The 25426-nt window shown below is 43.9% G+C and overlaps 1 long non-coding RNA gene and 1 pseudogene across 1 annotated transcript; both read left to right on the top strand.

The window, feature by feature from the left end:
• LOC121460658 overlaps positions 1–25426 on the top strand; it is a 112868-nt pseudogene that overhangs the window by 76233 nt on the left and 11209 nt on the right.
• Positions 898–10253, top strand: LOC121460698. Its single transcript, XR_005976097.1, has 3 exons — positions 898–995; positions 9403–9500; positions 10025–10253. It is a non-coding gene; the product is annotated as an uncharacterized LOC121460698 (long non-coding RNA).

The following is a 25426-nucleotide window of genomic DNA, read 5'->3' as shown; positions in this document are numbered from 1 at the left end:
TCATTAGAAGTGGGACACCACAGTTGGAGGATAAATATGAAGTGTGCAGATGCAGCAGGCTAGGAGTCTCACGCCCCACCCCTGTCCCTTCCTCCCTCCCTTTCTTATCTTCTTTTCCTTTAGACTGGGTCTGTGTATCCACAGCTGTCCTCAAGCTTTCCGTGCAGCTAAGGAAGACACCTTCAGTTCCGATCCTCCCGCTTCCATCTCCAGAGTGCTGGGATTGTCTGTCCTGTGCTACCATAGCTGGTTTATGTAGTGTTGGGCATGCAATCCTAGGCTTGATGCAGGCTGGGCAGTCAGTCTACCGGCTGGGTTCCATACCCAGCCCAGAACTTTCTTTTATTTCAGTATTGACTTTTCCACCATGAGTAGCTTTCTAGAACAAAACACTGAAGGATGAGGTCACTGTTATGAGGTGAGATCATCTATTTTCATGTAGGAGCTGAGAAACCTGCCTTCTCTAAATATAACATTTGAAGCGGATTTTCCCCCCTGCATAGAATTAAAAATGAACAACTCCCGATGGCTGAGATAACACAAGACCTTGACTAATTCAGCTCTGAACCACTCAGAGTAAAGGAGCCAGGGTTGCTTTGATTTAGGAAATTTCCAGCCACGCTTTGCCCTGTGTGGTATCGATGTCAACCTAAGGCCGGCTCTGAGTTTCAGTGTCACCTCCCAACAGCAGTCAATTCTTCCCATGACTCCTGAGAGGGTCACAGGGCTGCTGGTGGCCTAGAAGTGGCCCCATGGAGAGGGAAGCGGCAAGGGCTCGTTGGCTGAGGCTTGTCTTTCTGAGCCAGGTTCTGCAGGAGGTGGCGGGATTGCTCTGTTGATTTGGGCATCGTGAGCATTCCTGGTGAAGGGACTGCAGACAGACGCAGGGGGCGACAGCTGAAGAGTCATCACTGTGTCCTCTGACAGGTCAGTCCCACCTCCTGAGCTGAAGACAGAGCCTGTTAGCGGGAGAACTTAATAACTCATTCCGAAAGGTGAGACAAAGCATGTGTGTAGCTGATTTACCACAGAATATGTAAACATGGACATGAATAAACTTGTACAGTTCCAAATGTCAGGGGAGCTAAGACGTCATTCAGTTTCTCTGTGACTGGATTGGATTTATTCAGAAGCCCTGACTCCTATTTACTGATAGAAAACTTCTCTTCTGATTGAAAATAGATCTGATTGCTTCTTGCTTAAAACTCGTGTTTTGTGAGTAAATTCTTAGTCAACTCAAATTTTCCCCCTGTGAGGAAGTCTCTCTCTCTCTCTCCCTTGTTTTTGTTTATTTTCTCTCACTCTCCTTCATTATTACTCTTGCATTCAGTCCACTCGATCAGTTTTTGGTGTTGTTCTTTTTTAAATTTTTAAGATAGGGTTTCTCTGCGTAACCCTGGTTATCCTGGCACTTGCTCTGTAGGCCGTGTGGGAATTCATCTGCTTCTGCCTCCTGAGTGCTGAGATCAAAGGTGTGCACCACCACTTCCCAGCTTCTATCAAAGATTTAACAACCACACACACACACACACACACACACACACACCACACACACACACACACACACACACACACACACCTTCTATTTAGTATGGAAAGAGGTCTTATATAATTTTATGTTCTTTAGAGTTTCTTAGTTGTGGCAAAACCAAATTTTACCTTTTAGTATTTCACTCTAGGTTGAACAACACTGACTGAAGTTGTATGACTTGGAATTAATTGTTCTACTTTGACAATACAACAGAAGTGTCCTAGAAATTGAACAATATGTTTACTTAGGACTTTGTCTCTCAGTAAATTTTGGGTCAGCATAGTTCATTTGGGCCAATCGATCCCTTGATTATGTTATGGTCAGAATCTGGTATTCTTACAGGCTCAGGATCAGAGCACTTGGTCCCCAGCTTGTGGTGATATTTTGAAGATTGTAGAGTCCTTAGGAAGTAGGGCCCACCTGATGGAAGTAGTTCACTGGGGACAGAGCAATGAGGTTACAGCCATTGCCCCTGTTCATGGCCTGTTTTCTTTGCTTCCTAGTTCATTCTAGGTGAACAGCAGGGATCTTATACTATGTAAATCTTTTCCAATAAAAAAAAATGAGATTCCCTGAACCAAAAAATAGATCTTTCCTCCAAGAAGCTGTTTCTATCAACTGTTTGGTTACAGTAAGGTAAAAGTAATTAATGCAGAAAATTGATGCCAGAAGTGACTCCTGTGAAAACCTACCTGGTTCCCTGGGGAAATATGACATCTGGAGCTGTGAACAAGCCCTGGGACACGGTAAGCAGAACTTAATGGGGAATCCTGGAGGGAATCTGAAAAATAAGAATGCCAAGAGAATCTGGGCAGTGGAAATGGTTTCTGATGTTCCAGATAGGAATAAAGACTTTATTGAAAGCTCGACAAGAAGAGTTGTATCACATTCTAGCAAAGAATACAGCAATGTTCTTCCCATGTCCTGATATTTTCATTGAAGCCAAATGCAAAAGTTTTGGGATAATTAATTTGACTGAAGAAATTTCATGAGTGTTGGTGGAGGCCGCTGGTTCATTCCCAGCTGCCCAGACTCAAAATAATCACACAGAAACTATATTATTGGCAATACTGTTTGGCCAACCCTTAAGCATATTTCTGTCTCACTCTTATATTGTTAAGTTAACCCATTTCTGTTAATCTGTGTAGCACTACATGGCTGTGGCTTACCGGCAAGGTTCTGGTGCATCTGTCTCTGGCCGAGTCTACATGGCTTCTCACTGACTCCGCCTTCTTCCTCCCAGCATTCAGTTCAGTCTTACCCACCTAGCTCTCTCTATTGTACCTTATCAAAGACCAAAGCAGCTTCTTTATTCATTAGCCAATAAAAGCAACACATATACAGAAGGACTTCCACATCACCTGAGAGCATAACACATGGGCTGTGGCATGATTATTACTTGCGGTTTTTAGGCAGATTTATAGAGAAAAGTAAAGGCAGAGAGCAGATAGATGTGAAAAACAAACACTTGAACAAGGAAAGTAGTGCAGGACTAGCAAGATGACCCGGAGTGAAAGTGCTCCCATGTAACCCTGATGACCCCAGTTTGATCCTCCATAACCCACATTTATAAAAAGCTATGATGTGGTCTGAAGGAGAGTGGCTGCCACAGGCTCATATATTTACATGTGTAGTCCCCAGGTGGTGAATTCTTTAGGAAGGATTAGAAGGGTTAGAAGGATTAAAAGGTGTGTCCTTGTTGGAGGAGGTGCTAATCAGATGTGGAACCAGCCCAAAAGAGAGAAATACATTGCAGTCAGCAAAGCTGAAAGAAAAGAACCATCTAAGTTATTTGTAACTGGACAGAAAGATACAGGATTTCAAGTTTACTATATTGTTTTTTTTTATTTTTTTATTTTTATTTTTATTGGTTTTTCGAGACAGGGTTTCTCTGTGATTTTGGAGCCTGTCCTGGAACTAGCTCTTGTAGACCAGGCTGGTCTCGAACTCACAGAGATCCGCCTGCCTCTGCCTCCTGAGTGCTAGGATTAAAGGTATGCGCCACCACCGCCCGGCCTTTATTGGTTTTTTTAATCTTGATTTGGTCCAGTATTTCCACATTATGCCCCCTTCATCCTTTTGGAATGGTAATGTATAGTCAATGCCATTGTGTGTTGGGAGTGTGTGATCTGCTTTTTTTATTTTGATTTTTCAGGAGATTAGAGTTAAGAGATTGCCTTTCATCTCAGAAAAGACTTTGGACTTTTAAGGAGTCTTGAGACTGTGAAAGGCTATGGGAACTTTGAAGTTGAACTGAATGTATTTTCACTATGATATGGCTACAAACCTAGAGGGGTCACGGTGTGGAGAATGGGGGTCAGATTGGAATGAAAATGGCCCCCAGGGGCTCATATAGTTACATGAGTGGTCCCTAGTTGGTGAACTATTTAGGAGGTATGGCCTTGTTGGAAGAAATGTGTCACTAGGGGTGGACTTTCAAAAGCCCAAGCCAGGCCTAGTGGCGCTCTCTCTCTCTCTCTCTCTCTCTCTCTCTCTCTCTCTCTCTCCCTCTCTCTCCCCCTGCTGCCTGTGAATCCACATATAGAATTCTCAGCTCCTTATCTAGCACCATGTCTGCCTGTATGCCACCATGCTCCCTATCATAAAGGTAAAAGACTACACCTCTGAAACTGGAAGACAGCCCCAAATAAATGCTTTCTTGTTTAAGAGTTGCCATGGTCATGGTATCTCTTCATAACAACAGAACACTGATGAAGACAGGTGTGCACCACCATCCTCTTTGCAATAGTTATTGGAAAGATTAGCATCATTTAAAAGTAGCTTTTCAAACCTTGTACTGATGTCATAGAAAAAGTGACTTGAGGATGAGCTCTTTCCTGCTAAAGGCTCCAGTAAGAAATAAAAAAGCCAAAGTGGCGCCCTGCTGGAAAGGGGCTGCTCAAGACAGCTCGGTTCAGCGGCTGGAGAGACTGCTCAGCAGAGGAAACCAGGTTCGATTCCCAGCACCCACAACCGTCTGTAATGCCAGGCACAGGAGATCTGATATCCTCGTCTGGTTTCTATGGACACCAGGCACACATGTGGTGCTCAGACCTATGTGCAGGCAAAGCACTGGTGTAGATCACCTTTGGAGCAGTTTGTAGTCTGTAGATGATTTCTGGATGGTGTCTACCAGCTGAGTGGCACTCTGCCGAGACAGATGTAAGCTAGGGACAGAAGTTAAAGAACTTAAAGGAAACATACCTGGAGTTTCCCCTCAGGAGGCTTAGGCTGTTGATTGACCGGAGTCCATTTGACCTGTGAGAGGTGGATCCAAATCTTAGGATTTCATTGACTAGATGAAGCTTACTTTATCATTGTTTATAATTTATATCAAAATCCACACTGTGGAAAAGTAGCTAACAGGTATATTTATAAGTGGTTGATTACTAAGAGCAGTCTTTGCAAAGCAAGTTTGGAAGTTACGTCTGAAACCTGTTGATCCTTTAATATGAAGCCTGTTAGCAAGGCAAATCTTCCACAGCTTGACTTTCAATCCTTCGGGGTCTTCATTCTTCATAGGCTTGTACCTCAGGTCAGTGATTACCTTAAGGGGATGCCACACAAGCAGGTGGTGTAGGAAAATGTGTGTGGCTGCCTTTCGCTTAGATCATTGTTTTTCTAGGCATAAGTGGCAAACACAAGGTAGAGAGTGTAAACCCAGGGAAAGGGTCTGTCTCTAGGTAATAGCACAGGTCGCAAGAGGGTTTCAGCTCGCACCTCTGTGCTTCCATTACACAGATTATGCAGCAGTGAGGACCAGGTTAACAAGTGCCCCAGCCCAGAAGCTTCTCCCTGTGTCACATGAACAGGGGCTAGCATGCTCTGGGGACCTGGCACTGCGCAGCTGGTATTTGGGAGAGGTGGATTTCGCATATATGAAAGGAAAATTTACTGAGGAGTGCACTCGTTTTCCCATATTAACTTGGGGCACTGTGACAACCTATGTTTCCTGAGTAGTGACCAATAGCAGTACTGTTTGCTTGGCTTTGCAGTTTCTACTTTCAGTATTCTGAATGTAGCATTTGTTGGGGTTTTTATGTAATAAATGTACAGAATTTTTTATTAAAACATTAGCCAAACAGTGACCTTGAAATAATTATTTTGGGGGACACTTGAAAATTCGATCCTGTGACATAGCTCAGTGGTCAGGCATGGATTTAATGAATTTAACATTCGCAAGACCCTGCTCAATATCTTGCATCATAAAAGTAAGTAAACATGAACTAATGTAACCAGGAGAATGCTTGTTATCCTAGCCACTTGGGAGGGTGGGATTGTTTAGGAGTTCAAGAGTAGTCTAGGCAACACAGAAAGAAACTTTGCCTTGAATAAAACAAAACCAGACATAGATCAGAAGTTCAAGGTCACTAAGAAGCGAGTTTGAGGCCAATGTGAGGTACATAAAACCATGTCTCCCCACCACCACCACCAAAGAAGAGCTTGCCCTGTGGAGGTATTTGTGAAGATTTTATAATTTAATGAAATCCTGTTACATAAAAAGTGTTCTCTTTGAGGAAACAGTTTGCAACTGAACCTCACGCAAAACTCTTTCTAAACTGACGCTGTATGCAGACCTTTCCCTTGAGTGCGTGGTGAAGTGGTTTATAGACGAGCTGGATCGAGTGTGGTGAACTGGTTTGTAGACGTGCTGGATCCGAGTGTGGTGCAGTGGTTTATAGACGTGCTGGGAAACTGGATCCTTTGCTCTCCATGAACTGCCATAGCATGCTGGAGATGAGACGTCCCAGCTTTCTCATCTGTCAGTCATAATTAGATTTTCCTCGTGGAGATTAAATGCAGATTCCCACAAGGCGTTCAGCATGGCACTTAGTAAACGGCTCCCAACTGGCAGGCTGTGTCTGCAGGCCCTCACAGTCCCCCACCTGCCATCTAACCTGGTCCACATGTGGGGGACATGTCTGAATGTGAGTCACCTCCCACTCCAGGGCACGAAGGGAAGGCCGAGAGCCATGAGCAAGACCATCAAACAATCTGCTCTTTCCAAGAAGGCCAGGCCATCCTAGATGGAATGTGATGGCCTTTGGGGCAAACTCCAGCACTGTCTGCCAATTTAATCTTGAAGGCTTCCTGCCTTTTGCAGTAAGTAGCTGGGAAAATATGCACCCTTCAATTTCTCTTCCCTTGAGAATAATATAAATCCCTCAAACTTGTGACCCTGCTATATTCCGTGTCTGATAAAAATGAAGAGGTTGAGATTGTTATGATTTTTATACATGTAACCTGTCTTGAGAAACAACCCCATGGCAGTTTATTCCCTATTCTACGCTAACTGGGGACAGAAACATTAGGGTTAGATAGGTGCTAAGACTATTAACAAAAGGCAGAAGTCTATCTTGCATTGAAATGGTTAGAGACTATAGAGATGACTCAACAGTAAGGAGTTCAGCTGCTCTTACAGAGGACCCAGGTTCAATTCCCAGCACCCACATGGGGGCTCACAACCATCTGTTAAGTCTGATTTCAGGGATCTGGCGCCCTCTTCTGGCCTCTATTGGTACTAGACATGAACATGTTGCTTAGACATATATACAGGCAAAACACCCATACACATAAATTTTTTTAATGTCAAAAGAAATGTTTAATTGTAATGGACTTGTAATTTAATTGTAATGTTTAATTTAATGCACTTAAAAATGGAAGATGGTCTAGGGGCATCCCAGAGACACTCAATGGTGGTTGTCTCAGACAATAAAAGCCAGTACTTTCTTGTTTCCAGACATTCCCTTTGGTTTCGAGCAGCTCATCAGCTCCACGGCAAAAGACAGAGTCAAAGAATCTCTTGGCCAGTTACACATCATCTTACAGGATGCTGTTGTCCTAAATCAGGGATGAATTTAAGAAGATAGAGATTATTTAAAACATACCCACCCTGCTAAATTTTTTGTATTAAAAAAGTACAATCTTGTAAAATAAGTACATCAAAGTCTACCTTTTAATTGCTTGGATATGAAAAACAGCACGCAGGACCCAGTGTAGAGGCACACGCTTTTAATCTCACACTTGAGAGGCAAAGGCAGGTGGATCTCTGTGGGTCTGAGGTCAGCCTGGACTACAGAGTGAGTTCTAGGCCAGCCAAGGCTGTGCAATGAGACTCCATCTCAAAAGAAAAGAAAAATCACAAACAAATATTATTTACTCTTCTTTTAGTTTGGACGCATTATGGGCTGCAGGTGCGTGAGGGTCTGCACGAAGGGCAGAAGTCAGTCTTAAATGTTCTGTAGTTACTATTCACCTTGGATTCTCTTGAGATGGGGTAGCTCACTGGCCTGAATCCTAAGTGGATTCACAAATTTAGTTAAGCGCAATGTCAGGCAAAAGCCAGTTGCTCAATAAGTGTTGGTTATTGTCCTTAGCAACGGAGTGATGTAGCGTCCTTTAGACTTATTCAAAGGAATAGAAAGTTAGCAGAAGAAGAAGAGTGATGTCCTGAGGGAGACAATGGTGGCACACCAAACGACAAATACATGTCATTGTCACCCAGCCCCGGAAGTGGTCAGCATGCTTGGCTCGCAGTTTTTCAGCATGATCACAAGAAAAATGCACTATGTGACGGTGTCCGGCACTGTGGTGGCACCCAGCACCATGGCGATGCCCAGCACCGTGGGGGCACCCTGCACCATGGCGGAGTCCAGCACCGTGGGGGCACCCTGCACCATGGCGATGCCCAGCACCGTGGGGGCACCCTGCACCATGGCGGAGTCCAGCACTCTTCCCATTGCCGTCCAGAAGCTCACCCCACAGGCTGTGCTTCTCCATCTTCAAGGCAATAGGAGACAGATGTTTGGAAAGTGAGAAGGCCAAGCTATGGTATTCCTCCTATCTGGTCTCAGTGTGGGTCCTGGGGCTTACTCCCAGCCAGCTGTGGAGTTATTGCTGTGGTTTGTGAGCTCCCCCACCTGCTATGCAGCCGGTTCTGTCTGCCTATTCTGCCAGAGAGGATAATTTGATTTCCTGCAGTTACTCTGTCTGGTAAAGGACAACACTCAACCTTCCCACCCTTGCAAGAAAAGAATCCTGGGGTATTTAGTGAGCGTTCCAGATGAACCACAAGACTGTGGTAGGCCCTGTGTATCCAACAAATGACTCCAGCGTCCCTGCCCTGGAGGAATTCGGTCTAGTTGAGAAGACAGACACACCAGTGAAGAATTTGAAAGAGTCACCCACAGCTCCTCCTGTTCTCAGTCTTTGAGCCTGAGTGAGTGGGAGCCTGGAAGGGAAGGTTTTTTTAAAGAGGTTGCAGTGTAATGAAGTTGAGAATACAGACACTGGGGGCTGGGGAGGTGGTTAAGCGGGTAAGTAGTCTGGCCATTACACCCCAAACTTCAGCAGACAACACAAGGCGCTCCTTTATTGAGCTGATTTAATATGCATAAAAAATCAACTACCAACAGAAGCTGGTCTTTCACCCCTCGTTAATGGACACTTAGCAGCAGCTAACCCATCCTCATAAAGTAGCAGGGAGGGTGTCTAGAGCTGGCGAGAGGCTGTAGTGATACGAATACCTGGGTTGACATGGCTTCCCCTCTCTCACACAGCACCAAGTTTCAACTGATTAAGGTATTTGGACCACAAATTCCACACAGGAAAAAGCAAATCAGAGTTCCAGGGCTCAGGGGAGAAGAATAGGTCAGAAAAGAAGGAAAAAATGGCAAGCTGATAAAGATGATAGGTGTGGGGGGTGTCCCCACCCCAGCAGCTGAGAAAGACCCGGAGCTACAGCTCATATGAGGGGGGGTCTCAAAGTACAGGTTTCAAAATGTTTGGGCCACCCAGTGCGGAGTTTGGGAAAAGATACTCTTAAGTAAGGTCACTGCGCAATTACTTTCCTCTCATTCTCTTGCTGGCAGAGCCCTCCTGGTGCCTCCTTAATGGCGGAGAGAAGCAGCAAGCTCCTGATAAGCATCAGCTCGCAGGGCCACTTGATGGAATTTTTATCTTGCAAAAAGTAGGTCCTGGATGATGAGTTGAGAGATTGCCAGGAATCCCTGGAATCTAATTAAATCTCAGTTGAAAACATAAAGGTTCCATTTTAGAGTCATGGGTGGGGGTTGTATTGAATCCTTTACTCTGGCAAATGTCTGAGTTGTTTAACAGTTATGCATTCTTAGCTTGCTGTCAATTAAATGCGGGGTTGGGAACCTGTGATGCGGTGGCTCAAGAGTGGTTTTGAGGGTATCTTAATTATTTTACACAATATTTTTTATTGTGTTCCAGATCCTCCCCACATCCCTACCCACCCAACTTCATGTTCTCTCTCTCTCAGAAAAACTGAACAACAACAAAACCCCCAGAGAATAAAATAAAATAAAAAAAAATTAAAAATAGGAAAGCATAAAAAGACCACTAAACAGGGGATTCATTGACCAGCTCCTCCTGATCATCATAGAGTCTGCGCTGAGGTGTAGTTGGTACACAGGGACATGCCACTGGAGAAAACTGGTTTTCACTTTTTCTTCCTTATCATTGCAGATAGCCCATGGCTCGTGTTTGGTTTAGACCTGGACTGATCTTGTATGTGCTGCTGTAATCTCTCGTGAGCATCAGTCCTGTTGTGTCTGGAAGATGTCTGTTTCCATGGCGTCATCCTCCACCTCCGGCTCTAACAACCTTCCCACTTCCTCTTCTGCTCAGACTCCTGAGCCCTGAGGGGAGGAGTTTAAGGAAGACATTCCATTTGGGACTGAGTGCTTGAATCTCTCTCTCTCTCTCTCTCTCTCTCTCTCTCTCTCTCTCCCCCCCCCCCCCCCCGCACACTGTCCAGTTGTGGGTCTCTGTTAATTACCATCTGCTGTAAGAAGATGTAAACAGAGGCGCACTTTTGTTCCCAGCTGCTCAGACCCGAATAATCACACAGAAGTTATATTAATTACAACACTGTTTGGCTGATGGCTCAGGCGTATTTCTAGCTAGCTCTTACACCTTAATTCAACCCATTTCTATTTCTGTGTATCACCATGAAGCTGTGGCTTACCAGTAAGGTTCTGGCACCTTTCTCCTTCAGCAGCTACATGGCATTTCCCTGACTCTGCCTCCTTTCCTTCTCTATCTCTGCTAGGATTTCCCACCTTGCTATATTCTGCCCTGCCATAGGCCAAAACAGCTTCTTTATTAACCAATGGTAATAAAACATATTCATAGCATACAGAGAGGAATCCCATATCATCAAGAAGCTTCCCTTGATAAAAGCTGAGTGATATACTGATCTATGGATATAGCAATATGCCATTAGGAGTCATTTTATTACTATGTTCTTTTATCAGAATAATAATAATAATAATAATAATAAGTTTTTCTCTAGGTCTCTAACCTATTAGTCTCAGGTTCTTGACTACTTAGCAGTGCCAGGTATGGGTTCCATTTCATGGAGTGGGCCTTAAATCCAACCAAAAAATGGTTGGTTATACCCATAATGTTTGTGTCACTATTGCACCAGGATACCCTGCAGACAGGATGCTATATAGGTTACAGGATTTGTAGCTGGGTAATCTTGGTTATTATTTTTCTCCTCTGGTAGTGTGTAGACTACCTTCCAATACCACAAACAGTAGTCAGTAGGGGATGAAGCTTCTAGTTGGGCACCAGGTTGGTTTTTCCATATTCTATGACATGAATAAGTGTTGTCTTCAGCAATATGGCCTTACCACCAGGTTGTGGAGATTAATCAATAACCCTGGCAATAACCTTTGGTATTTGAGGGAGGGGTTCTATGGCAATTTGGCCAATGACTCAACAAAATGTAACCCATTCCTTGCACCGGAGGGGGTTCTGCTCGATGGCATACCTCATTATATGGTGACTCCATTTAAATTCCTGTGTGTGTTGTGTAAGCTTCTATAGTACTGGGTTTCCATATGGTTTTGTAGTGTTAGTTGTGAAGGTAGTTTTTTTTTTTAGATTTATTTTGTTCGTATGTGTGTGTGTCTGTCTTTCTGTCTGTCTGTGTCTGTGTATGTCCATGTAGGATAGACACATATATAAAAATGTTTTTAGATGCCTGACAAGGGTATCAGATTTACTAGAGCTGAAGTCATAGGTGATTGTTTGCTTCCCGGCACCCATATCAGGAGGCTATCTCCAGCCCTCTACAGGAACAGCAAATGCTTTGAATCACTGAGCAAGCTCTGTAGCCCTTGGGTAGATTTTTCATTAAACACTTAGCAATTACTAAAGATTAAAAAAAAAACATGACTTCAATTTCATTCTGTGCCCCAGTTATCTAAAAAATAAATGTAATTATCCTTACCTCATGAGTTGTAAGAACTAAGCCAAATAAGAGGTTCCTGACCTTAGGAGAACTTCCAAGTTTGAATGTCTTTCTCCTCCCTCCTCTCGGTTACTACAGTTCCCAGCTCACCTTACCACTGCCATTCTCTGGACGGTCTCAAGGAAGCAGTGAGGCTAGTGTAAAGAAACCCGGAGTAGGCAATGTAGGAAAAGAGGTTACAGAGACAGAGAGACTGTGGTCAGCCTAGGAGGGAAGGGAAGATAAGTGTTTAAACCCAAAAGTTCAAGACCAACCTGGACTATACAGTGAAGTAAATTCATGAGCTTATAAGTGGATTAAGAACTACTAGATGGTTCTTTACTTATTTTAGATTTAAAAATATTTTTTAAAAAATTGAATTGCATGTATATTTGTCTGACTTTGCATGGGTATGTGCTCCTGAGTGCAGGTGTTTACAGGAATCAGAAGGTGTCAGATCCCCTGGTGCTGGAGTTACTGGCCAGTGTGAGCTGCCTGATTGTGGTGCTGGGAACCAAACTCTAGAAGAGCAGCGTGTACTCTCAAGCAATGTATTTCTCTGACTCCTAGGTGTTTTTTTCAAGACAGTGTGGGCATCTATTGGGTAAAAAAAGCTGCTGAGGTGGTATCTGTAAGAATCAGAGCTTGCCCTCTGCTTACCAGCCAGAGTAGTTACAGGGTAGAAAGGGCTACAGGAAGTGAGACTGAAAAGCTGCCCCCTTTTTCTGACCCAAGATTGACAGTTGCTCGGAGTGAACAAGTGTAGTGAGCAATGAGTAAAGGAATGTCACGTGACCAGTGACATCATCTCTGATGGTCAGCACTATCAGGGGTCTGCACGGCTGGGGTACAGCAGCAAGCTAGGCTTTAGTGCTGCAATAATTTATTACTATGGCTTTGGAAAATTGTTTCTGTTTATCCAAAATGGAACAACTTCTCAAAATAACATGGTCATGGCTAGCATTCTGTTTTTGTTTTTTTTTTGTTTGTTTGTTTGTTTTTGGTTTTTCGAGACAGGGTTTCTCTGTGGTTTTGGAGCCTGTCCTGGAACTAGCTCTTGTAAACCAGGCTGGTCTCGAACTCACAGAGATCCGCTTGCCTCTGCCTCCTGAGTGCTGGGATTAAAGGTGTGCGCCACCACCGCCCGGCATGGCTAGCATTCTGGACTTTAATTTCTATAGACAGATGGAGAAGGGGGCATGATGGACCAGTTAGCTCATCCCTCCTGGGTGAGGTTGACGTCCTCATTAGGGGGTTCTTACTATGGGGAATTGTGGAGGAGGAGGAAACTGTAAAGAAGCTGGTTTCTTCCTCAATGGTCTCCAAGCCTACCAATGTCTGTCTAGCTATCTAACATTCTCCCCCAAGTGCTGAGTATGAACATCAAGTCAGTCTGACTGCTTCTAATGACACTGGGGGTGTAGAGATGTTTAGGGTCTCTACTTGTATTGACTTTCAGGTCTTGGAGGGTGATCAAGGGGACTCATATAGAATCCGTTATGTCCACTGTCAACAGTAGCTAAGATTAAGACAGCAGTCGAGTACACAAGGTCCTTAGATTAATAACATCCACACTAAACATTATAATAGACTTAACACATTTTCATGATGAAGATCCAGAAGTTACAGTTTCTTAGCTGTCGAGCAATGACACGGTGGTGGCGTCTATAGTGTTTTAAATGAGAAAATCTCCTCATAGGCTCAGATGTTTGAACACTTGTTCTCCATTCAGTGGTGCTTGTTGGGAAGATTTATGAGGTACAGCCTTGCTGAAGAAAGTGTATCCCTGCACTGTAAAAACCTTGTGCTTCCAGTTCTCTCTCTCTCTCTCTCTCTCTCTCTCTCTCTCTCTCTGTCTCTCTGTCTGTCTCTCTCTCTCTCTCTCTGTCTCTCTCTCTCTCTCTCTCTCTCTCTCTCTCTCTCTCTCTCTTCTTTGTGCTTGTGCCTTGAAGATGTGAGCTCTCAGCTTCCCTCTCTGGCCATTTTACCTGCTTCCCAGCAGCCGTGCTGTCCCCACCATTGTGAACACTCACCCTCTGGAACCCTAAGCCAAACAAACTCTCTTCTACGATTGCCCTTGACCATAGCATTTTCTCACAGCAACACAAAAGGAACTGAATAATGCAGCACTGGCTTGACTTGTAGATGTTGTAAAGAAAAGGAAATTTAAGCAGGATTATCAGGAATAAAATACACAAACAACAATATGCTATGGTTCGGAAAAGGATGAGTCCTTTGAGTACAGCTGGAGTGGCTGTAATTGCTCTATTTACCTAGTAATCTGTATGGAGGATCATAAAGACCGGCCCGTTATTTGCTTTATATTATCAATTATTAAAATTTTAGATATATTATCCCACTAGGTATTTAAGACCATGTAGGCAAAACTGATCACTTTTTTTTTCTGTTCTAGCCAGTTGAGGTTCTGGCATCAGGGGTCACCTGTGATCAGCGGGAACCTCTGGCTCCTTTGGCCTCCCTTACCAGTTTTCCATCAGTGTGAGGATAAATCAAAGGCCTTGCTTGACCAGTGTAGCATGAATAATAAAAACCCAGAGATAGAAATTGGAGTTCAACCTGAAAACAAGAAAAGCAAAGCAGTTCAGTCACTAGACAGAAGTCTTACCTCTATCAAGGCTGGGCGACTGCAGACTAAGCAGACCAAGCTGACCGTGCCTCCCTTTCCTTCCATTTTATAGTCCCTCTAGTGCTAGGATTAAAGGTGTATGACTCTCTAGTCCTGGGATTAAAGGTATGAGCCATCGCCACCTGGATTTGTTTCAGCATTGATATTGTGTAGCCCAGGGTGACCTTGAACTCATGGAGAGCCATCTGCCTCTACCTTCCAAATCCTGGGATTAAAGGTGTTTGCCACCACTGCCTCACCTTTAGCTTAGCTTTGCCCTTCTGATCTGTAGGAAAACTTTATTTATTAAAACATAAATAAAATATCACTATATTTCCCCTTTTGTCTAAAATAAAAAGAGAAGACTCTAATATAAGAAAAACTATATACAGTAAGTACAATAACTATATATAATATATACAGGCAATAAATACATCAACATTGACTAGTCCATTTGCATTTGACAAATTCAGAAAAAAATGCTCCATTTTTATCCTATCTTGGTGAGTCCAACATCTTGTACCTAATTTACTTCCTATCATAACTTGCTTTCTGCATCAGGTAAACAAGGAAAACTATAACTATCTAGTCTTCAACTCCCTCAGAGGCCCAAGAAGGAAATAATATTAACTGAGTAATCAGGAAGTGCAAGCAAGCAATTTCCAAAAAACTGAGCGTAATGATAGAAACAGCTGACTGCCTAGACAGTCACCCAGAGTTCCTCTGCAACATTGGGGCACCCATCTTCGGCCTACAGGCCTAGAATAGCAGACAGACCGTTCTGTGAAGCAGGGTATTCTGAAGGGCTGTCTCTCCTTGTCTTGACAGTGTTTGGCAGTCACTTTCTTCTGTGCCCTGCTTGTCCAATAAGGAAAGCATACTGTCAGCAGTTGAGGCAAGGGCATTTTCTTGCCCAGTAGCTTACTTTTGCCACAAAAGCAGTAAAATCCATGTGGAGTTTCTTCGATGCCTATTATCTTCTCCGAAGTAGATTGGTGCTGCTAGGAGCAGACATGTCTTATTATCATAAAAAGAGCCTATGTTATTAAAACATTTTAAATACCATAGTCTATAGATTTCTGAAGTGTTTGAAGATGACCTGTCTATCTAAAATATATCTTTGTTTGACCTTGAAAACATACTTAATGTGACTACAAGTTCGATTACAGTAGGTGATTAACTACAAAACCTGCATTTCCTTATTATCATAAACAGTAAGAATAATTTTCAAGGGCTAGAAATTTGCTTTACATTGTTAAATGACTTATATAGGTACAATACCTTGAACAAGACTAGAAATGTATGTATAGTATTTTCTAACAAAATTAGTCTCAATATACAAAATTTGTATACAATATACAAAAGTCCAATCCAATATAAAACATTTAAGACTAGTAGTTGTTTTTTAAAAATAGATTTAATAATCTACCTTTTTATCTTATCTATATCCTCCCTTTTTTCTTTTCAGAGTAGATTAAATAATTTACCCTTTTATCTTATTATATCTATAGCCCCCTTTTTTCTTTTCTTGAATCTAATTTTCTTTTTTTAGCTTTTCCCTGACCATTACCAATAATAACTTATAACTAACCCCCTAAGCAATGACAAACATCTATACTCCATTGAACAACCAAAGACCACCCACCTCACCTCTAAGTGTAGTCTATGACAGCCAAGCATCAAACTGGCCTTCATTGTTTCCACTCTCAAGCGCTGTCTCTATTTGTTAAAAGGACGCCTGATTTGGAGTTGGATGGGAGAGTCAGGATGAATTTTTACTTCAGCGTTGCCTTTGAAATTTCTCTACTATTTATTACTTTGTCAAGATTAAGTAGTGTACATGGGAGGAGGTGTGTGTTAAAGTCAAGTGGACCAGAGAGAGAGGGAGAGGGAGAGAGAGAGAGAGAGAGAGAGCCGGCAAAGGTCTTGTGAACCTCAGTTTACCAAAGGAAAATGGGAGAAGTTAGAGTTTAGCACAACCGACAGAGGTCCAGAAGAACTCAGAAACTTCTCAGGGTAATGGGAAGGAGGAACAGAAGTTCTGGTAAGTGCAGGAGCCCAGAAAAGAGGGGGTCAGAGCCCCAGGTGGAGGGCCACGAACCCTGTAAAGGCACAAAGGGCTGCCAGAACCCCAAGTGTGGGCAAAGCCTGAGGTACTGCTAGAACCCTGATAAACTGTTAGGTTGGCAAGGGGAAAGGGGATGTGCAGGTGAGGAGACGCATAGCTGCAGGTGCAATGGCCTGACCCTCTGAGAGGACAGAGGCTGAGTCCAAGGGTTGATAGCAGAATGGGTAGCAGAGGAGAGCATGGCTCTAAGAGTTGGGGAGTGGGGGGGGGGGTAGAGGAGGTTATAGGGAATCAGAGAGTGAAGATTGTTTTTATTGGACTCGTTATAAAATCTTGCTGAAGTTAGTCCCCTTAGTACTTTTGGAGCAGAGTAATTTTCAGAGGAGTCACAGAATAGAAACAATCCCAATGTCTGTATCTACTCACAGGATACAGATTGGTAGTGAAAAACCACTTTCTTCATGCTATCGTTTGGATAAAACTTGAAAGTATTGTGCTAAGTGAAAAAAAGCCAGCCATAAAAGGCCATGTCCTGTATGATGTAAATATTCTGAATTGGCAAGTTTATAAAGATAAAAAAAAATAGACTTGAGAGGCCCAAAGAGATAGCTCAGTGCTTAAGAACACTTGCTACCCGAGCAGAGGAACTGGATTTGGTTCCCAGCCCCATATGGCAGATTATGCCTGCCTGTAGCTCTAGTTCCAAGGGATCCAACACCCTTTCCTGACCTCTGAGAGCACCAGCTATGTCTGCTGCATTTGTACACGTACACATTGAAATTCAATGCATTTTAAGTAGACTTGTGTGGAACTTCCTACAGTAGGGAGATGGGGGGTGGGCTTGTGAAGACTGTAGGCACAGTGGCTCTGGGAACAGTGTTAAAAATATTCCAAAGTCATTTATGGCGATGTTTGTACAACTACATGAGTAAACTTAAAACCCACCGGGTTGTGCGCTTTACAAGGGTGAACTTTATAGCATCTAAATTATATCATAAAGCTGTCAACAACAAATATAAACCAAGATAAGAGGAGGTGGTCAGAGAAGCTCTCAAGGTTGAGAGGGGACTGTGTATTTGGCGGTGTCCAGAGCTAGAATCTGACCAGGGAAGTGAGTAGCAATGATAACTAGGCAGGGGGCCAAGAAAGACAATGAGTGCTAGGGGGTTGTAGAGGTCATGGGCCCTGAGGGGTGTAGCAGGAATCACCCTGGCAGTAAATCTGCCAATGAGCTAGGAGGGGGAGAAGTCTCCACGGGATGAGGAGGGCAGCCTGTGGGCTTGCAGATGGCCTAGCATGTGGGGTTGGGGTACAGGGTGGGGGAGAGAGTGGTAGAGTAGGGGGAGTGGGTGGGAGGGGACTCTAATAGCAGGACGTTCAAAGCCAGCGTGTAGTTAGAGAGGGGTCTGGAATTTGGAACTTGGAAAGGATTCAAAGGCATTCTTAAGAACTCGGGGCCTGCTGGTTCTCTCTCCTTTATTTAGCCACACCGCATACATTTGTTCTGTTGCTATCACCGCTGTCTACTCATGGGGTCCTCTCAGGAGGTGGCGCTGGATGGGGCAGAGAAGTCTTTGGTGGCCTCAGTGTCTGGTGACTGTATAATGACTTCCCTTCCAGCAGTCTTACCAGGACCTGTCGCCCTGAAGGTGGCTGGAGGGCTATGCTGACCAGTCTGTGACTTTGCACCCACTGTGGACACCATCCTGGCCTTCATTATTTAATTACGCTTTGGAAGCATCTGCCTCGATTTCTTTTTTGATTCTTTTATAATCACACATTATGCACCCCAACCCTGCTCCTTTTGCAGTCTTTCCAAATCTGCCCTCTACCCTTACAGCCTCCCCACAGAAGCAAAACAAAGCAAAGAAAAGAAGAATAACAGAAAAAACTTTTCGCCGACATCCCTGCTCCTCTATCAATGGCTGCCTTCTCTCTGAGTTGGCGCATCTCCTGTTCCACCATACATGTGCCTGCTCCTGTGTCTTCCCACCTCTCCATCAAGTGTTGGTTGCGGTGGTACTGGAAGTTGCGGCATGCCATGCAGTAGACTCTTTTGTCAGAACAGCCTGACTTGCAATGGTCATTGCATTGAGTCCTTGGTCTGGCTCACGGTCTCTGGCTTCTGCTATGCCATCAATACTGGACCCTCTCTGGGACTTAGCTCACACATCCTGCCATTGCCCAGAGTCATGGAGATCCTGTGGCTATGACTCTGTAGGACTGGCCCCTCCACCCACTCCACCAGCTCAGGGTTGGGGTAGGTGTCGAGATGGGCCAGTTCATGGCCCTGGCTTCGGGCCTGGGTGGGAGCTGAGTTGGTCAGGCCCTGGCCTCCCTTCCCCTTAGCGAGACTTCCTCAGTGTGTTAAAGGGTTCCCTATTTAGAGAGAAATGGGAGGGATATGATGGACTTTGACTTCAGGTCTAAGGCTGCGCTTGAATTTTGGCTCTGTTCTTCCTAACTTAGTCTATGTGGGCGTCGTCTTAATTAGAGTTTCTATTGCTGTGATAAGACAACAAGACCAAAACCAACTTGGGGAAGAAGGGGGTTGTTTGATTACAGCTTAAAGTCTGTTATCCAGGAGATTCATGACAGAAACTCGAGTCAAGGACCCAGAGGCAGGCACCGACACTTTTTCCTCATTGCTTGTTCAGCCTACTTTCTTATAGTACCCATATCTCTCAGCTACAGTGATCCAGACCCTTTATATCAACCATCAATCATTAATCAAGAAAATGCACACAGATTGGTGATAGGGGCATTTTCCCTACTGAGGGTCCTTCTTCCCAAATGACTCTTGCTTGTGTTGAGTTGACATAAAACTAGCCAGCACAGGTGCCTTACTTAATATTGCTGCGCTTAGTTTGGTGATTGACAGAATACTCCTATGTGTTGGCGAGAGTGGATTCTCTCTTCTCCTCTTCCTTCCCCTGCCCCTGTCCCTCCTGTTGTTACCCCACCTGCCTGCACCTCCAGAAACCCTGTCTGACCAGATGTCCTCTTTTGGGATGATTGAAATGGTTGAGCTGATTTCCAAACTGGCAGGATCACTAGAATCACATTCTTTTACTATGCCTTATAACATTTCTCAAAGTTTGGGTTTGGGAGGGTTGTTATTTTTGTTTTGTTTTGTTTTTAATTGGACTGGAGAAGTGATTCACTGGTAGAGTCTTTGCCTTACAAAAGAAAAAAAAACACCTCAAGTGTTTTATAAACTATTTCTGGTCTTTTAATGTGGAGTATAGAAAAGAAGGGTTTGCATTCTTGATTTACAAAGGAAAATATAAATGAGTATTTTTAATGTTTACTGGGCCTGTTTTTCTGCCCGCTTTACATGCAATCATTGATTTAGTGCCCCTTGCCCTTCTGTGAAGTAGTACTAGCTTTATCTCACATGAAGGGGAACAAGCTAGAGATATCAAATAACTTGTTGAAGGTCACATAGCTTCTCAGCCTGGGGGAGGATTTGAACCCGACCATCTGGCTGTGAAGCCTAACCTCCATAAGGCCACTGATAGATGGCAAGTAAACAAATCATTGTTGGGAACTACAGAGAGAAGAAATCCTTTCGCCAGTTGGTGCTCGGGTGTCTTTCTGGAACCTCTTACAGTGTGTAAATATTGGAGCCTCACATTGATGACTAATAGGATACTATTGTTATCCCAGACAGGCCTGAGAAGTCCTTGAGAGCTTTATTACCCCATCTCCTTAAAGCTCGGCCACCTCTGAGAATTCTTTTGCCGAGACAAAGAACCCATTTCCTTGGAGACAATGGTAGACACCCTTGTCATATGACATTCCTGTCTGCTGCAAGCCAAGTTCCAATAATTAATAGTAAACCATGTGCTGTTGTTAATTAATCCCAGCTCTTGGGAGGCAAAGACAGGCAGATCTCTGACTTCAAGAACAACTTGTGTAGAAAACACAGGTCAGCCAGAGTTGCTGAGTGAGACCCTCACTCTCTCCAACATACAGACCAATATTAATATTAAAAACAATACTTTGGCAAGAAATGATAGCACACCTTTAATCTCAATGCTCCACTGGGGAGGCAGAAGCAGGTGGATCTCTGTGAGTTTGAATCTACGTAGTAATGTGAGCCTGATCTAGCTACATAGTAAGTTCTAAGCTAGCCAGGACTACAAAGTAAGAACTTGTCTCAAAAAAAAAAGAGTTTACTTTATAATACATGCTATATACATATAAAGCATATAAAATACATTTACAATTTAAAGATTTGATTTCCTTCCCAAACTGAGCTCTGTTGATGGGGCAAGTGATTCTTCTTGTTTTGAGACAGGGTCTGCTCATGTACCCCTGGCTGCCATGGCACTCACTGTGCAGTCCTGGCTGGCCTCAAACTCACATCATTCCTCAGGCCTTGGCTTCCTCAGTGCTGGGATACAGGAGTGTATACCACCCTGTGTCTTCCATGTTTTATGTATCCTACTCATGCACATAATAATAACTGATCTGTGAATAAATACACGGCATTATAGAAGGTATAGAATGGACTGGAAACATAAATATAAACAGACTAAGGTGGTGCAGAAGGTCTTTCTTTAGGAACATGGAATAAACATGCTAAGACTCTTGGAATTACTTCAGAAATTGTTATAAAATAGAAACAAATGCCTTTGAATATAAAGGAACCATTTGTCATAGTCTCCTGTCTGAGTGGGAAAGAAATGGCGTCTCATCAGCTTAAACACAGCTTTATCTCTTGCTCATTCTTTTTGTTTTCGTAGGCCTATGTGTGGTATGAATACATGTGTATATGTTTACATATGTGTGCAGGTACATGTGCCTATATGTCCACGTATGCATGTGAAGGCCAAAGGCTGACAATCAGTTTCTTCTTGATTGCTTTCTGCTTCATTCACTGAGGCAGGCTCTTTCAGTCAAACCCAAGAGCTTACTGATGATAGGGCTAATATAGCTAGCCTGCTTGCTGCAAGGACCCCCTATCTCAGCCTTCCCAGGGTTGGAATTACAAGAGCATTTATGTGGGTGCTAGGGGTCTGAACTTGGTTCTCCATTCGTTCACGACAAGTGAACCTACTGAGGCTGTCTCCACCTCCTATTTCTTGCTAGTTCTTATATCCATGGTGTGTCAGGACAGCTGCTGGTCTTCGTTACTCAGCCGTCACTGACAGATAAACTGGCCTCTCCAACGTGCTCAGTGACGGTACCAAAGGAAAGGATGCCTGGAGAAGTGGGGCAACATAGTTTCCTGTGCAAAAATCATCAACCAGAAATAGCTTCCTGGCCCACCCAGCTGCAAGGCTTCCAGCCTCAGACCAAAAGAAAGAAAGCCTCCTCCATGACCAGGTGGGAACTTGGGGACTCATTTTTTTTTTAAGTATTAGGGATTGAATTCAGGGCCTCCTGAACGCTTACATAAGCACTCTACCACTGACCTGTAGCCCCAGCTTTTTGCATTTTTAAAATTTTAAGACAGAGTCACACTAAATGGCCTAGCCTAGCCTAGAACTTGCGATCTTCCTACCTCAGCCTCTGGAGTAGCTGGGATCATGGACCTGTGCCATCTGACCCAACCTCAGGAATTCTTAGTGAACAGTATCGGTGACACCCCTGGGCTCCTCAGACTTCCAGTGTTTAATGCTTTAAAACAAACAAAGCAATTGAGAAGGACATCTCTGCCTTTCAGATTTCGCTGTGGCCCTTGGGGCTCAAGGCTTCCCCACTGGCTGTCCCGTGTTTCACAGGGCAAGTGTATCACTGCTTTGTAGAGTCACGTTTCCTTAGGCTTTTGTCTCCAGGAGCTTTAGAGCCGAAGATGAGTTTGTCTAAAGAATCTTATGTTAAAACGGGGGCTAAAATGTGATCTAAAATAGTAGAAAGTTGAAAATCAAGATGATGATTTGTGCAAAGAAGTTTATTTAACCTTATTTGTAAAAAAAATAAAAACAATAAAAATAAAAAAAAATTAAGATACAATTATAACCCTGGGTGGATCCTCAGAATAATGGACAAAGATGGCTATTCCATCCTGACTTCTTTATAAACTTTTAAGGTAATGTTTTATTTTTTGTGTCTTGCCTTTTTTTGGAAGATATTCAAGTTAGCTGTTCCATTGGTTAACTCCACACCATTGTGCAATTATATCACTGGTTAATCGTAGCATCAGGTAATTATATCGTGGGGTAAGTACCACGGGTTTGCTTTTCGTTTGCTTGTTGAGTTATCTGTCGTCCCACATCCAAGCTGGCCATGATGGAACTGCTGGAGATGGAGCTGAACCCCAGGGGGTGTGGATTGGGAAGCTCATAGCTGCTTGCCTCAGTTGTGAATATCTGTGAGTGAGGTTGACCCTGCCACTCCACAGAACTATGTTCCAATAGGCACATGGGTAATGAATATCCAGATGGGTGATGAGGCTTCCCCACCCATGGAGTGTATCCTTGTTTTTTATTTTATTTTATTGTTTTTCATTTTGCTCCGATGCCCATAGCTTCTTCCTCTATTCTCTAGTGTTGCTAAGGAGTGCCTCAACCCCATTGTAAGATGAGGAGAAGAATAAATAAACAAATGGAGACAAACACTGGCTGTTCAACTTTCTAATCACCCCCAAACTGGTTTTATTGGAACCAACCACCTTGGAGAAGCCAGAGTTGGGCACTTTCTTGCAATGAGGACAGCTGAGTGGGCACATTTGCCCTGGTGGAGCTTAGGGGTTGGCTCTCTTTGATCAGATCTTTTCTCTTAATGAGCAGAAAATCCCAAACTTCAGCATGGCTTGGTTTTCAGCCACTGCAGCTCTTCAGATGTTCTGGGAGGGGGGGCAGTTGCCTTCCACCCTCTCTGGGAAACAAAACCTTCTTGCTGAAGGCGAGACTGTCCCCTGAGCCTTTATAAATCAAGTTAACTCTCAGCCGTAACTTTAGGAAAGTAACGCCTGTCCCGCCTCATCAGTCTCTGTTGTAGGAGAGGGACTTGTTCATTTCCCGGCTGCCCAGTAGCTCCGACCTGAAATAACCACACAGAAACTGTATTAATTAAATCACTGCTTGGCACATTAGCTCTATCTTCTTATTGGCTAGCTCCTACATATTAATTTAACCCATTTCTAGTAATCTGTGTATAGCTTATCGTAAAGTTCTGTCGTCTGTGTCCAGTGGGGCTACATGGCTTCTCTCTACCTCCGCCCTTCTCTCTCCCAGCATTCAGTTTAGTTTTCCCCACCTAGTTCTGTTCTACCCTATCAGGCCAAGCCAGTTTATTTATTAACCAATGGTATTCACAGCATTCAGAGGGGAATCCCACATGAAGTCCCTTCCCCCTAGGTGTCTCCAGATGCTAACATATGCATTCTTGCAGTGGACATGGTCAGAGAAGAATAAAACTGACCTAGCAGAATTGAGCAATGCATGAAGCATCCCTCAGGAGCCCTTGCTCTGTGTTGTTACACATACAATCCTCACATGATGTTAGCATGGTTTGCTTTGTGGTCCCACTTGTAGGGTAATGAAATGCTTGTTCAGAAAAGACTCACATCACCCTGTCTGGGGAATGACTTCATCCTTTGCTGGTCTGACCGCAGAGCTCCTAGTCTTTATACATGGTGCTGCCTCTGCCCCATCTCTTTTGCTTCCCGTCTAAGTTGTTAGATTTAGGGAAGAACAATACACCCTTATCCTAAAAATAACAGAAGCAAGTTTTTACATGGTTTTTCCTACTGTTTTGGTCACTGTTCTATTGCTGTGAAGAGACACCATTACCAAGGCAACTCTTATAAAAGACTGAGGACTTGCTCACAGTTTCAGAGGTTTAGTCCATTATCCTGGTGAGAATCATAGCAACACACAAGCAGACACAGTCCTGGAGAAATACTTCATAGCTGCATCCTGATCCACTGGCCATGACAGAGAGACTCTGGGCTTGTCATGGGCTTTTGAAACCTAAAAGCCCACCTTCAGTGACACACTTCCCACCTAATCCTTCCCAATACTGCCACTCTCTGGTGATCAAGCATTCAAACCTATGAGCCTGTGGAGGCCATTTTTATTATTTTTGATTTTTTGAGATGGGGTTTCTCTGTGTGACTTTGGAGCCTGTTCTGAAACTCACTCTGTAGACGAGACTGGCCTTAAACTCCTGAGTGCTGGAATTAAAGGCATGCTCCATTACTACCCAGAACTATGGAGGCCATTTTTATAAAAATGGTTCCCAAAGGCCCATAGGGAATGGCACTGTTAGGAGATGTGACCTTGTTGGATGAAGTGTGTCATTGGGGGTAGGCTTTGAGATTTCAGATGCTCAACTAGGCCCAGTGTTGTTGGGAGCTGTGAACCCCAAGATCCTGAATTTCATGTAAACAACTTGTTTTCCCCTGATCTGAGTGCCTGCAGCTGCTCTGAACATGAGACCTTCAGGAGTTCCTGATGGCAGGAGAGTGATTTCTGGTGCATTTGGCTAGGGCGTGGCTATCTCTATATAAGCGGCCCCTGGACACAATAAAAGGTGCATTTTTGAGGCATTCTGGCATCAAGGATGACCTGTGTTTCAATCTCCAGCCCCTTGCCCGGTTCACGGAATGTATGGCGGCGCATAGAGCGCAGACGGGCATGGTGCGCCGCACGGTGTCTCTCTCCTGCTGCCTGCTGTTCCAGATGTAGAATTCTCAGCACCACATCTGCCTGTGTTCCACTGCATTCCCTGTGTGCTACTGCATTCCCTGTGTGCTACTGCATTCCCTGTGTGCTACTGCGCTCCCTGTGTGCTACTGCGCTCCCTGTAATGCCCATCATGCACTAAATCACTGAACTCTAAGCTAACCCCAGTCAAATGTTTTCCTTTATAAGAGCTGCTGGGAACATGGTGTCCCTTTGCAGCAATCAGACCCTAAGACACATACTAAAGCAGTAGACGTGTATTTCAATCTAAATAAAGCTTTAGAACTTCATATTC

The sequence above is a fragment of the Microtus oregoni genome, unplaced genomic scaffold, assembly GCF_018167655.1.
Source record: "Microtus oregoni isolate MIOR12 unplaced genomic scaffold, Mior012 000021F_ref0000039, whole genome shotgun sequence".
In the NCBI taxonomy this organism is placed as follows: Eukaryota; Metazoa; Chordata; class Mammalia; order Rodentia; family Cricetidae; genus Microtus; species Microtus oregoni.
The sequence above is the reverse complement of the archived record's forward strand: the minus strand, read 5'-3'. Positions and strand labels throughout refer to the sequence as shown.